Consider the following 13761-nt stretch of genomic DNA (forward strand, 5'->3'; position numbering starts at 1 on the left):
CTTTAACCGCACGGCCACTTCGGCCGGCTAAGTCAGGTGATGCTGAGGGAATTAGATTAGGAAATGAGACGCTTAAAGTAGTAAATGAGTTTTTCTATAACTGATGATGGTCGAAGTAGAAAGGATATAAAATGTAGACTGGCAGTGGCAAGGAAAGCGTTTCTGAAGAAGAGAAATTTGCTAACATCGAGTATAGATTTAAGTGTCAGGAAGTTGTTTCTGAAAGTATTTGTATGGAGTGTAGCCATGTATGGAAGTGAAACATGGACGATAAACAGTTTGGACAAGAAGAGAATATAATCTTTCGAAATGTGGTGCTACAGAAGAATGCTGAAGATTAGATGGGTAGATCACATAACTAATGAGGAGGTATTGAATACAATTGGGGAGAAGAGGAGTTTGTGGCACAACTTGACTAGAAGAAGGGATCGGTTGGTAGGACATGTTCTGAGGCATCAAGGGATCACCAATTTAGTATTAGAGGGCAGCGTGGAGGGTAAAAATCGCAGAGGGAGACCAAGAGATGAATACACTAAGCAGATTCAGAAGGATGTAGGCTGCAGCAGGTAGTGGGAGATGAAGAAGCTTGCACAGGATAGAGTAGCATGGAGAGCTGCATCAATCCAGTCTCAGGACTGAAGACCACAACAACAACAATGCATGTCGTTTACATTTACTACTTCTGTGCTACTAGAACTATTCGCAATAAATTTTACAGACGCTATCTACATGTGCTGCTGAATGCACCTACAAATTATCTCATGGTTCAGGAGATATGACGTCATAAACAATGAGATGCTTAAAAACTGCCCCATTGTGCAGAACGTTAAAATTTATTAATTATTTGCTGCAAATTCTATTCGCAACACATTTTGCAGACAACATTGACATATGCCGTTGAATTTACCTACTCAAATGTATCATTGCACAACACATACTTCGAGATATATGACGTCATAAACACTTAGGTACGTGAAAAAATGCCGCCCCATGCATGAAGTTTTAATACATTTATTAGTTACTACTAAGACACTCCTACAGTCAAGTCGACTTACCGAAATATTCGACACCTGGCAGCGCTATTGACAAATTGCCAAATGCAAAATGGCTGTATACGAAACAATATCCGTCTATAGAGTTATAAAGAGGTGTTGTTGTAGAGACGTTTACAAAATCGCGTTGTAGACACGCGAAGCAGCTATTACAGAGAGTTTGTATTTTGCGTACTATGTTTCTTACTTTGGATGCCGTACTTGTACATTATGCATATTTCTTTGTACGACTGTTTCATAATTTCAAATGTGTTTTCACAGATACATTGAAACGTAACGTTTTAGATGTTACACTACAAACACAGTTCATTTTTTGTTTCCGTTTCTAATAAAAAATTGACAAAATGAATACTGTGTTTTGCCGGGTTTGGCACCTAATTACAGAATACATGATATGTGAACAAATTGGGCATTCAGAATCTCTGCATGCAGTCATTGTGGTCATGAGGAAGTTCAAAACAACTTTTACTGTTCGGATTGAAATGTTAAAAAAGCTTTCCCCGTGTGTCTGTTGCTAATATGAGGGTTTAGGTTAGGTTAGGTTAGTGTTTAACGTCCCGTCGACAACGAGGTCATTAGAGACGGAGCGCAAGCTCGGGTTAGGGAACGATTGGGAAGGAAATCGGCCGTGCCCTTTCAAAGGAACCATCCCGGCATTTGCCTGAAACGATTTAGGGAAATCACGGAAAACCTAAATCAGGATGGCCGGAGACGGGATTGAACCGTCGTCCTCCCGAATGCGAGTCCAGGATATGAGGGTTTCCCAGAAAGTAAACACCAAATTTTTTTTCAGCCGAAAACTGCTGCGAATGTGATTATTATGTCATCTTTACGTCATAGAAATAAGATGTCATTATAACATGTAAATAATATTTATAGCACCAAGGTTACAGACATATGTATCATACCATGGTGCACTCACGTTTGTAATTGTATCTCATTAATCATTAACAAATACTAGGATATCCCTACTCTTTATATTATGTTACATTTAAATGTGCTGTTTAACATGAAATCTTTTGATTCTTTTATTTGCTTAAATGCTTTTATGTACATGACATGTTTCACGTACCTGTGTTATTTGCACTTATGCCTAAGTAATGTTCCAACACATATAACAGGATTTACATGCCTGATGATACGCACATCATAAATATCGCATCAAACCTCACTGGTTAATTAATGAGTGAGTTGAATAAGTAATTGCACTGTATTGTATTAATTCTGAATTGAGACGAAATTGCACAACTCAGAGTTGGCCATGTGTTAATTTCACGTACAAAGCTGTATATTTACGTACTAAAATGTACTTTAAACAACGTCAGTGACTAGCTGGACTTCTATATTTATGGATGCAGCGAATATTATTGAGAGGTTTGTTACTGTTTATATTTATGAGCATTCAACTTCATTTTATACGAAGATAAACTGGTACTGCAAAGATGTAACTACTACCAAAGAAAATAAATTGATCCTAGCATTTCCTATCCTACCGGATACTGAGTCCAAAGAAGTCACCTGCTTGAAACAGGAATTTCTTTGACCAAGACAATTCGACACTTAGCCGACAGTCATTCAGTCAAGATGGTGTACACAGTAATGAAACAAAGCAGTAGGCTCTGCCTGAAACATCGACTCTTAGACAATGTGTCTAATAGTGTATTTTAATACGACAGTATGCCATCCCATGCAGTTTATAACACTAGTAAGTAAGCATTACAAATATGGAATTGATATACGGTTATATAACTTGTTATGTGTTTCATTGTTACTGTCTAATCTGCTTTCAGAAAACACTTGATAATGGCATTTTGAAGACGAAATCATGATTGTGTAAGTGTAAATGTAATACTGTAAATAAACAACAGTCTAGTAGCAGTAATGACTTTCAAGAAACATCCATAGCAGGTGTCTTTGTCCCCTTCTAAACGTATGATAGCGTCAGCAATTGGTTTTGAACAGCTTACCCTATTCATTAACGAATTGTATTTCAATTTCTTTAAAAGGTGCTAATCAGAGTTTCCTTAAAGTATCATTTAGAGTAGCCTTGACTGTGAGTAGATCTTGAACAGAATTATAGTAGTACAATCACAAAGGCGTATCTCGCTGCGGCGGGAACTTCTTACGAAAATTTCAGTCACCAACTTTCTCCTCCGGATGCGAAAATGTTTTGTTGACGCCGACCCACATAGGGAACAACGATCATCATAATAAAATAAGGGAAATCAGAGCTCGCACGGAAAGCTATAACTGTTAGTTTTTTCCGCGCGCTGTTAGAGAGTGGAATACAAGACAATTATTGTGGAAGTAGTTCCTTGATCCTCTGCCAGTCACTTAAGTGTCACATAGAGAGTATCCATGTAGAGATAAACGTAGGTAGTATGAATTCCACCGTGTTAGACATGGATTAGTACTGCATTTTTCAGTTGATTCTAAATAGGTTTCACATGCTTCAGGAAATCTTGAATGCGGATTACAAAGTGCTTGACCTTTTGACATAGCCACATAACAAACATTTTTGTATAAATTACTTTGACATCCGGGCATATACGTACCTACTCAAGCTATAGTTCAAATGGGTCAAAAAATGGTTCAAATGGCTCTGAGCACTATGGGACTCAACTGCTGTGGTCATAAGTCCCCTAGAACTTAGAACTACTTAAACCTAACTAACCTAAGGACAGCACACAACACCCAGCCATCACGAGGCAGAGAAAATCCCTGACCCCGCCGGAAATCGAACCCGGGCGTGGGAAGCGAGAACGCTACCGCACGACCACGAGATGCGGGCACTCAAGCTATTAATGTAATATGTTTGTCCTCGCTCCCTCCTTCATTCAATTCCTTTGGCGTTATCAGACGATTTCTGCACGTTCAACATTAAAGAAACAGTAATTGTAAACATATAACAAGTACTGTCTTACTGCCTTTTCTATTAATTACGGTCATGGTATCTATATCTTACGTATTCCAAATGAAACAGAAAACCCTTTTTTAAAAAACGCATTCCAGATACAAAATAGATGTTTTGCATTTTGTAGTTGCTTTTCAAATAAAACACATTTCACCTAATTCGCATCTCTATATAAATGTTTAAACAATGTCTTTTGGCTTATAAATGTAGTTCCTTGTTTTTAATTTCGGTTTGATAGTTCGATCTGTGAACCACTATCGCTGACATCTTGTCTGACTGGGGAAAGTCGTCAAGGTGGGCGCTTCTCCCAATTGCTTCTTTTTAATCTATTTACCCCAAAAAGGATATTTCCATATATCAAACACAATAGTACAGACTGACTTCTAATGGAACCCGAGGTCTAGGTTTAGCCTCTTCAACTTGTAATCAAAACTTCCTGGGTCGCGGGTTCGAACCTCGCCACTGCTTAAATTTCGAATGGAAATCACCAACAATGACGGCCGAAAACTTACAGCACGATATGCCACTCTCGTTCTGCCAACAGACTTGTCAAAGAGAGCGGCGAAGCGGACAGAGATTCAATGCGTTCTCTTGCCCTTGGAGTAGGAAACTGCCGCTAAAAGGCTGAAGAATCAGCAATGGTCAACGGCATGAGAATGAAGACAGCAGTGGAAACCACTTAATTAAGAACACGTAGGATGTACCCACAGGACACGTGGCCCGAATCTGAAAAAGTGCCATGATGATCTCTCCACTGGCAGAAGATTCCGAGCTAGCCCCCATTTGGATCTCCGGGCGCGGACTGCCACGGGAGAGGTGACCATGAGAAAAATACTGAATAACGGACGAAAGGTTAACGTTCTATGAGTCAGAAGTAAGAACGTGGTAGGAAAGCTAGAAAATCTGAAAATGGAAATGCTAATGATCAGTCTAGATATAGTGGTGGTCAGTGAAGTGCAATGGAATGGAATGAAGACAACAATTTGTAGTCAAACGAGTGTAGGGTAATATCAACAGCAATAGAGTAGCATTCCTTATGAGTAGGAAGGTATGGCAGAGAGTAAGGTACTGTGAACAGTCGAGTGGGATATTTTCATCAGACACAACAGCAGACCAGCACGGGGAACAGTAGTACAAGTATACACGCCGACATCGGAAAGAAGAGGATGAAGAGATAGAAAAAGTATGTGTGGATGTTGAACGGGTAGTTCAGCACGTTAAGGGAGACGAAAATCTAATAGCTATGGGGAATTTGAATGCGGTTGTACGGCCGCTCTCGACAGAGGTTCGAGTCCTCCCTCGGGCATGGAAGTGTGTGTTGTTATTAGCCTAGGTTAGTTTAAGTAGTGTGTAAGTCTAGGGACCGATGACCTCAGCAGTTTGGTCCTTAGGAATACACACACATTTGAACATTTGAATGCGGCTGTAGAGAAAGAAGTGGAATGGATTAAGGGAGAATATGGGCTTCGTAGTGGGAAAGATAAAGACTAAGTGAGTTGAGCTACAAATGTCAGCCAGTAATAGCGAATACTTTGTTCAAGAACCACAAGAGGAGGCGGTCCAGCTGGAAAAGGCCGGAAGATACGTTAAGATTTCAGTTACTACTGTCAGACAGAGATTCCGAAATCAGATATTGGATTACAAGGCTTACCAAGGAGACTCAGATCACAATTTAATAATGATGAAGAGTAGGCTGAAGTGTAAGAAATCGTCCAGGAAGAATCAGTGAAAAAAGAAAAGGAATACAAAAGTCCTAAGGAATGAAGAGACACGCTTGAAGTTCTGTGAGAGCATAGTTCGTGAGATAGTGAATAGCTCAGTAGGCAGCTCAGCTGAAGAGGGATGGGCATCTCTAGAAAGAGCCATCTAGAAAGAGACATCACAGAAATTGCAAAGAAACCATGGGTAACAGGAAGAAATACTTCATCTGATCGATGAAAGAAGGGAGTACAAAAATGTTCAGGGAAATTTAGGAATACAGAAATACAAGCCGCTGAGGAATGAAATAAATAGGAAGTGCAGCGAAGCTAAGGCGAAATGGCTGCATGAAAAATGTGAAGAAATAGGAACGGAAATAATTGTCGGAAGGACTGACTCAGCATATAGACAAGTCAAATCAACCTCCGGTGAAATTCAGAGCAAAGGCGGTAACATGATCAGATACAACAGGAATTCAATTGTTCAATGCAGAGAAGACAGTGGACAGGTGGAAAGAGTAGACAGAAGGCGTCTATGACGGGGAGGGTCGTCTAATGATGTGATAGAAGAAGAAACAGCAGTTCTCAGGGAAAGGTAGGAGATCCAGTATTAGAGTCAGAATTTAAAAGAGCTTCGGACGACTTAAGATCAAATAAGGCAGAAGGGATAGATGACGTTACATCGGAATTTCTTTAGGCGTTGGGGGAAGTGACTATTCACGTTGATGTGTGGAATATATGAGACTGGCGATATACCATCAGACTTTCGGGAAAACATCATCCACACAATTTCTAACATAGCAAGAGCCAACAAGTGAGAGGGTTATGGCACAATCAGCTTAACTGCTCATGCATTTAAGTTGCTGAAAAGATAATATACAGAAGAATGGAAAACAAAATTGAGGCTCTTTTTGATCACGATCAGTTGGGTTTAGAATGTCCGAAGGAATTTCGCATTGACCTTCTGAAGAACACAGGCACTGAAGTATCGTACTTATCCGGTGACAGTGCGCAAACGACTTTCAATAAAAATGTCTCCGCTGGCCACCCAAAATGCAAAACCCTGAAAGAAACAGCCAAATCAATTGAAATTTGCAGTGTGTGTTTGTAGCGACGAGAGAAGTTCATGATTAGCACACGGAAGCCAGTGGCGCCACCTGCAAGCGCGATACAGGGTGTTTCTGTAAGAGCCTGCAAAAATGTAACAGGACATAGAGTATGCTGCACTGAACAATTTGAGGTAGGAAACATGCGGTCGGAGAAGCCAGCTTAAGGAATTATGGAAGTAAACTTGTCTACCGCTTTTTCTAGCATTACTGTTTTGCAGCCTATTTACAACTAACATGTGCACAAGTTTACACTTACTGTGCTGTTTGTTTACACGTACATTCTTCATTTCCTGCAAATAAACAAGGAGGAAGAGCCTGATTACTAGGAGGTTATAATACAGGTTTTGCTTACTTTACTTGTCCATAAGGTGACTCTGTTGTTATCGTATTTACATTGTCAAAAACAATGGTTCAAATGGCTCTGAGCACTATGGGACTCAACATCTTAGGTCATAAGTCCCCTAGAACTTAGAACTACTTAAACCTAACTAACCTAAGGACATCACACACACCCATGCCCGAGGCAGGATTCGAACCTGCGACCGTAGCAGTCCCGCGGTTCCGGACTGCAGCGCCAGAACCTCTAGACCACCGCGGCCGGCATTTACATTGTCCCATGATAGAATGTGCTATGATTCAGCGACAGACCCATTCATTACTCAGTGCTATTCAGAGACGTAAAATACAATACTGTGGAGCAGTACCGGTACGGTTTCGCAGAACTCACTGACATGCACCTTGTGTAGGGAGAAATGCGTTACGACCCTCTCGTGGCTGGAAGGCTGTACAGAGAACGATTTCCTAACAGGTATCATCCGTCACGACGAGCGTTCATTTCTCTCGATCGATGAATGTGGGAGACTGTGTAAGAAGTCGTGGTCTCCTGGCCTTCATTGCTTACATATTCCGCCCTCACAATCATATTCTGCACATCAAGACGCTTCATTCGAACCCAAACTCGATAAGATACAGTCAATGTTATATGAATTCATGTAAACGATATGCAAATAACAAGTAAATCGCAAGTACGCACCGAGATTGAAATACCCGAGGCTGGCGTACACACACATTCAAGACATGACGGTCACAAAAGCTTTTCGTTTGGGAGAGGCAAACCGCATGCCAGGAGGCCGGTCCCTTCAGAGTACGAGTCAACGTATCTACGTCGGCCGGCGACTGCCCATAGAGCAGACAGTGTTTGCCCGAGTGAAAGGGAGAACGACCCCGTGTTCGTCTTAAAAGCAAATTCCGCTACATTGTGTGGGAGCGGCCAGCCTACGCATTCTTTACAAACATAGCACGCAGTTTCAGAGGTTTTCACAGGGAGACAGCATACGCCAAACGCCGATGCTACAGATTTCGAGATTGGTCGCCTTAAACGAAACGTCATTCTCCTGTTTTAGAAGAGCAAAGCTGATTGGCAGAGGATATTCCTGACGCCTTGAGCTGAAGGAGTAATGGAAGAGACCGAAAGATATACCCCTTCACATCTGGTGTGGAGACGGGCCGTTCCGTTATCGCTCTTGGAGCGAGAACACGTAACGAGAGCGTGTGCGTTCGTACGTGTACTCAAAGTGCGAGGAACAAGTCTCTCCTCAGTACTTCACTGGGACAGCACCTCTGTCGAGAGCAAATTGGAGTGCGACTCTATATTGAGTCCTTGCAATTAAGCGTTGTTCACTGTGTTGGCCGCCACACTTATTGTGCGGTGTGAACGGACAGAGTTATAGTTAAACGCCTGCGAGCTGATTTTTGAGTGGCATTGCGGTGGACTAGTTATCTGACCAGTGTACCACGCCAATAGTTAGACTAGAGGTGAATAGGAGTCCTTGACTTCCTCAAGGCATAGGGAGAGTTTGATTGGTGAAGATCAATCGAGATAGAACGAGAGTTATCTTATTTGTCAGCAGCGAGCGGCACAGACAGCAGTCATCGCAGCTTACGGTATTGTGCGCTACAGCTCTTGCGAGCCCCATATTTCCTCCACAACAGTACACTTCACTGCATTTCACACGCGACAGCCTCGACCGTACCTAGCAACATTCTAACGGATAATTATTCAAGTTGATTAGGCGCGGCTCTCAGCCATTCTGCCAAGTCAATAAAAATCTTAAGCTTTGTATAGAAATTTCATTAGTGAATCCTATCCTTAAGAGGTAACTTCACATTCCGAAAAGAACCTGCAAATAACTTGTTCAGTTCATAACTAAAAGTGCCATTGTGATTTCTCAGAGTTTTTGGAAAAAAATAATAATTTTCGTTAGTTTCCTGTTTTTCTTACACTAACTAGCACTACTCCAGTACCCAAGTATCCCACTAGTTACATAAGAAATTTTGTGAATTTTTGTGTCATTTCCTTACAGCGGACGACTCCAGAAGATATTTATTGCTGAACGTTTTTCAGGAATTTCTCTTTAGAACGTTAGGAGCGTCTGTCTGACTTCTGTAGTAGTGTGGGGGTGGAAATTGCATCTTGCAGGAGCCACAGGGTAAAAGGTACATCTCAGATTAATCCGCTGCACAGAATGACAGAATAGCACCCACATGTTCACCACAGAACTGGTTCATTGGAAAGAAGAAACAACGACCATGGCAACATGAGGACCACTCGCACACCCGATTTTGAAAAGGAGATGTTGGAACGTGTTGCAGCGGACTCCACTACAGTACTTGTATTGTACGTGAAATGGGCGCTGCACATACTAGCATGTGGCGAGTACTCCACAACAATTACACCCGTATCACCCACAATGAGCCCATGGAATGCTTGTAACTGATGTTGTACCAAGGGTCGAATTGTGTCAGTCGTTGCTCCAAGGATGCATTGATCGACAAGATTTTCTCCAAATCGTCCTGTTTACTGACGGGGCCTCATCTGATCATGAAGGTATTTCGAACAGTAGGAATAACCATGTGTTGGATGAGGAAAACCATCACGTTCTAGTAGAGTCACACCATCAAGTATGTTCTGCTGTGAATATCTGGGCCGGCATTGTATCCGACAATCTCACTCGGGCATATCTTCTGCCTGTCCATCTGACTGGCCACCTGGACTTGCGGTTCGTGCAAAGAGTTCTACCTGGTTTGTTGGAGAACGTATCCTTGGCTGTCCGTGAGACGATGTGGATAAAACATAACGGTGCAACGCCTCACTTCAGTGTGGATGTCCACAACCATCTCAGTGCTGTATTTCATGGTCGCTGGCTTGGAAGAGGAGATCCTATTCCGTGGCCTGCCAGGTCACCTGTCCTGAATCCCCTTGGTTATCTCCTATGGGGATATCTAAAGTCACTTGTGTATGAGACCCCAGTGGATACGGAGATGGAATTAGTTGGTTCAAAATGGTTCAAATGGCTCTGAGAACTATGGGACTTAACTTCTGAGATGATCAGTCCCCTATAATTTAGAACTACTTAAACCTGACTAACCTAAGGACAGCACACACCCATGCCCGAGGCAGGATTCGAACCTGCGACCGTAGCGGTCTCGCGGTTCCAGACTGTAGCGCCTAGAACGACTCGGCCACTCCGGCCGGCGGAATTAGTTGTCATAATTTTAGCTGACTGTGATGTAATTCAGAAACTTGTTCGCCGATGGAAATGGGCGTACGGCATTGTGGGCCGAGAGTCCCCCCATTCGGGGTAGTTCGGCCGCCGAGGGCAACTACTTATTGCATTCGACGCCACATTGGGCGACTTGCACGTCGGTGATGGGGATGAAATGATGATGAGGACAACACAACACCCAGTTCCTGAGAGGAGAAAATGTCCTGCCCCAGCCGAGAATCGAACCCGAGCCCCTTGATGATGATGTTTGGTTAATGGGGCGCTCAACTGCGCGGTTGTCAGCGCCCGTACAAATTCCCTACCTTTGCTCAGTCCAATCTGGCCACTTTCATGAATGATGACGAAATGATGAGCGCAACACAAACGCCCAGTCATCTGGAGGCAGGTGAAAATCCCTGACTCCGCTGGGAATCGAACCCAGGACCCGGAGCCCGGGAAGCGAGAACGCGACGGCGAGACCACGAGCTGCTGACCCCGTGTTCCTTGACATGACATTCCGCCGCGCTGACCACTCAGCTGACGGGGGCGGACTTGTTCGCCGATGTCATGCTTGCACTGAGGTTGATCGCCGTCGGTTTCAGTGCTTTTTGTAAGATACTGTACAAATGGTACGGACATTGTGTCGGTGATGGTATTTACAGTTAACTGTAGGTAACGTAAATGAAAAAGTGCCCAGCAACGTGACTTTATTCCTATAATCTCCTTAAGCTGGCTTCTCCGGCCCCAGGTTCCCTACCTCAAACTGTTCAGTGGTGCATCCTCTGTTGTTGTTGTTGTTGTGGTCTTCAGTCCTGAAACTGGATTGATGCAGCTCTCCATGCTACTCTATCCTGTGCAAGCTTCTTCATCTCCCACTACCTACTGCAGCCTACATCCTTCTGAATCTGCTTAGTGTATTCATCTCTTGGTCTCCCTCTACGATTTTTACCCTCCACGCTGCCCTCCAATGCTAAATTTGTGATCCCTTGATGCCTCAAAACATGTCCTACCAACCGATCCCTTCTTCTGGTCGAGTTGTGCCACATACTCCTCTTCTCCCCAATCCTATTCAGTACCTCCTCATTAGTTATGTGATATACCCATCTAATCTTCAGCATTCTTCTGTAGCACCACATTTCGAAAGCTTCTATTCTCTTCTTGTCCAAACTAGTTATCGTCCATGTTTCCCTTCCATACATGGCTACACTCCATACAAATACTTTCACAAACGACTTCCTAACACTTAAATCAATACTCGAAGTTAAGAAATTTCTCTTCTTGAGAAACGCTTTCCTTGCCATTGCCAGTCTACATTTTATATCCTCTCTACTTCGACCATCATCAGTTATTTTGCTCCCCAAATAGCAAAACTCCTTTACTACTTCAAGCGTCTCATTTCCTAACCTAATACCCGCAGCATCACCCGACTTAATTCGACTACATTCCATTATCCTCGTTTTGCTTTTGTTGATGTTCATCTTATATCCTCCTTTCAAGACACTGTCCATTCCGTTCAACTGCTCTTCCAAGTCCTTTGCTGCCTCTGACAGAATTACAATGTCATCGGCGAACCTCAAAGTTTTTATTTCTTCTCCATGGATTTTAATACCTACCCCGAATTTTTCTTTTGTTTCCTTTATTGCTTGCTCAATATACAGATTGAATAACATTGGGGAGAGGCTACAACCCTGTCTCACTCCCTTCCCAACCACTGCTTCCCTTTCGTGCCCCTCGACTCTTATAACTGCCATCTGCTTTCTGTACAAATTGTAAATAGCCTTTCGCTCCCTGTATTTTACCCCTGCCACCTTCAGAATTTGAAAGAGAGTATTCCAGTCAACATTGTCAAAAGCTTTCTCTAAGTCTACAAATGCTAGAAACGTAGGTTTGCCTTTCGTTAATCTTTCTTTTAAGATAAGTCGTAGGGTCAGTATTGCCTCACGTGTTCCAATATTTTTACGGAATCCAAACTGATCTTCCCCGAGGCCGGCTTCTACCAGTTTTTCCATTCGTCTGTAAAGAATTCGCGTTAGTATTTTGCAGCTGTGACTTATTAAACTGATAGTTCGGTAATTGTCACATATGTCAACACCTGCTTTCTTTGGGATTGGAATTATTATATTCTTCTTGAAGTCTGTGGGTATTTCGCCTGTCTCATACATCTTGCTCACCAGATGGTAGAGTTTTGTCATGACTGGCTCTCCCAAGGCCATCCTCTATGTCCTGTTAAATTTTTGCACGCTCTTACGGACACAGCCGGGTGTGTGGACATACTGGAATTGTTCTTTCGCGCGGTTCTTCTGCGTAAGCAATTCAGTACGTGTCGTAGAAGACAGCAATAGTCTTTCGAGTTTGTTTGGGAGTTCGACCGAGGAAGAATAGTTGCCTAGAGGAAGTGCTGATTATGCTTCAGAGAAATCGGTGATCGTTCCAGGCGGAACCAAGCAACTGTGATGCGAATCTGCAATCGCCGGATGCAGGAGGCAACGACGGACTGACGCGGCCGATTGCACCCACCTCGTTGCACCACTGCACGTGATGAAGCACGTATTATGCGCACGGCAGTGATGGATCGCTCTGCCGCACCACGGACCGTGTCACAACAAATTCGGTGTGTAGAGCAACAAGCGGTGTCCGCACGTACCATTCGACGTCGTTTGCAGCAGGGTAGACTGTCCGCTATGCGTCCATTGCTGCGGTTACTACTAGCAAGGGTTGAATTTTCTCATTTTGAGACTCTGAAGGGCGATCTATTTTAATTGTAAAGAACCATTCAACAACCAGAATCGCATAAAATATTTCATTATCTAAGACAACCAGTGTCAACAGAATTTGCTGTCATCTTCAGGTCTTTAAATCTTTTTTTTTTATAAAACATGTTCATTTTACGCTGAACCTAAAGCACAAGATGTCCAAATAGTAAAAATCAGCACATTATAATAGTTTTAGCAACGCTGAAATATTTAAAAACATAAAGCATCCTGTGCTAAATCCCTTGTCCATATACCGGGTGATCAAAAAGGTAGTATAAATTTTAAAACTGAATAAATCACGGAATAATGTAGATAGAGAGGTACAAATTGACACACATGCTTAGAATGACATGGGGTTTTAGTAGAACCAAAAAAATACGTACAAAAGTTCAAAAAATGTCCGACAATGGCGCTTCATCTGATCAGAATACCAATAATTAGCATAACAAAGTAAGACAAAGCAAAGATGATGGTCTTTACAGGCAATGCTCAATATGTCCACCATCATTTCTCAACAATAGCTGTAGTCGAGGAATAATGTTGTGAACAGCACTGTGGAGCATGTCCGGAGTTATGGTGAGGCATTGGCGTCGGATGTTGTCTTTCAGCATCCCTAGAGATGTCGGTCGATCACGATACACTTGCGACTTCAGGTAACGCCAAAGCCAATAATTGCACGGACTGAGGTCTG

This window comes from Schistocerca nitens, chromosome 10, assembly GCF_023898315.1.
Source record: "Schistocerca nitens isolate TAMUIC-IGC-003100 chromosome 10, iqSchNite1.1, whole genome shotgun sequence".
In the NCBI taxonomy this organism is placed as follows: domain Eukaryota; kingdom Metazoa; phylum Arthropoda; class Insecta; order Orthoptera; family Acrididae; genus Schistocerca; species Schistocerca nitens.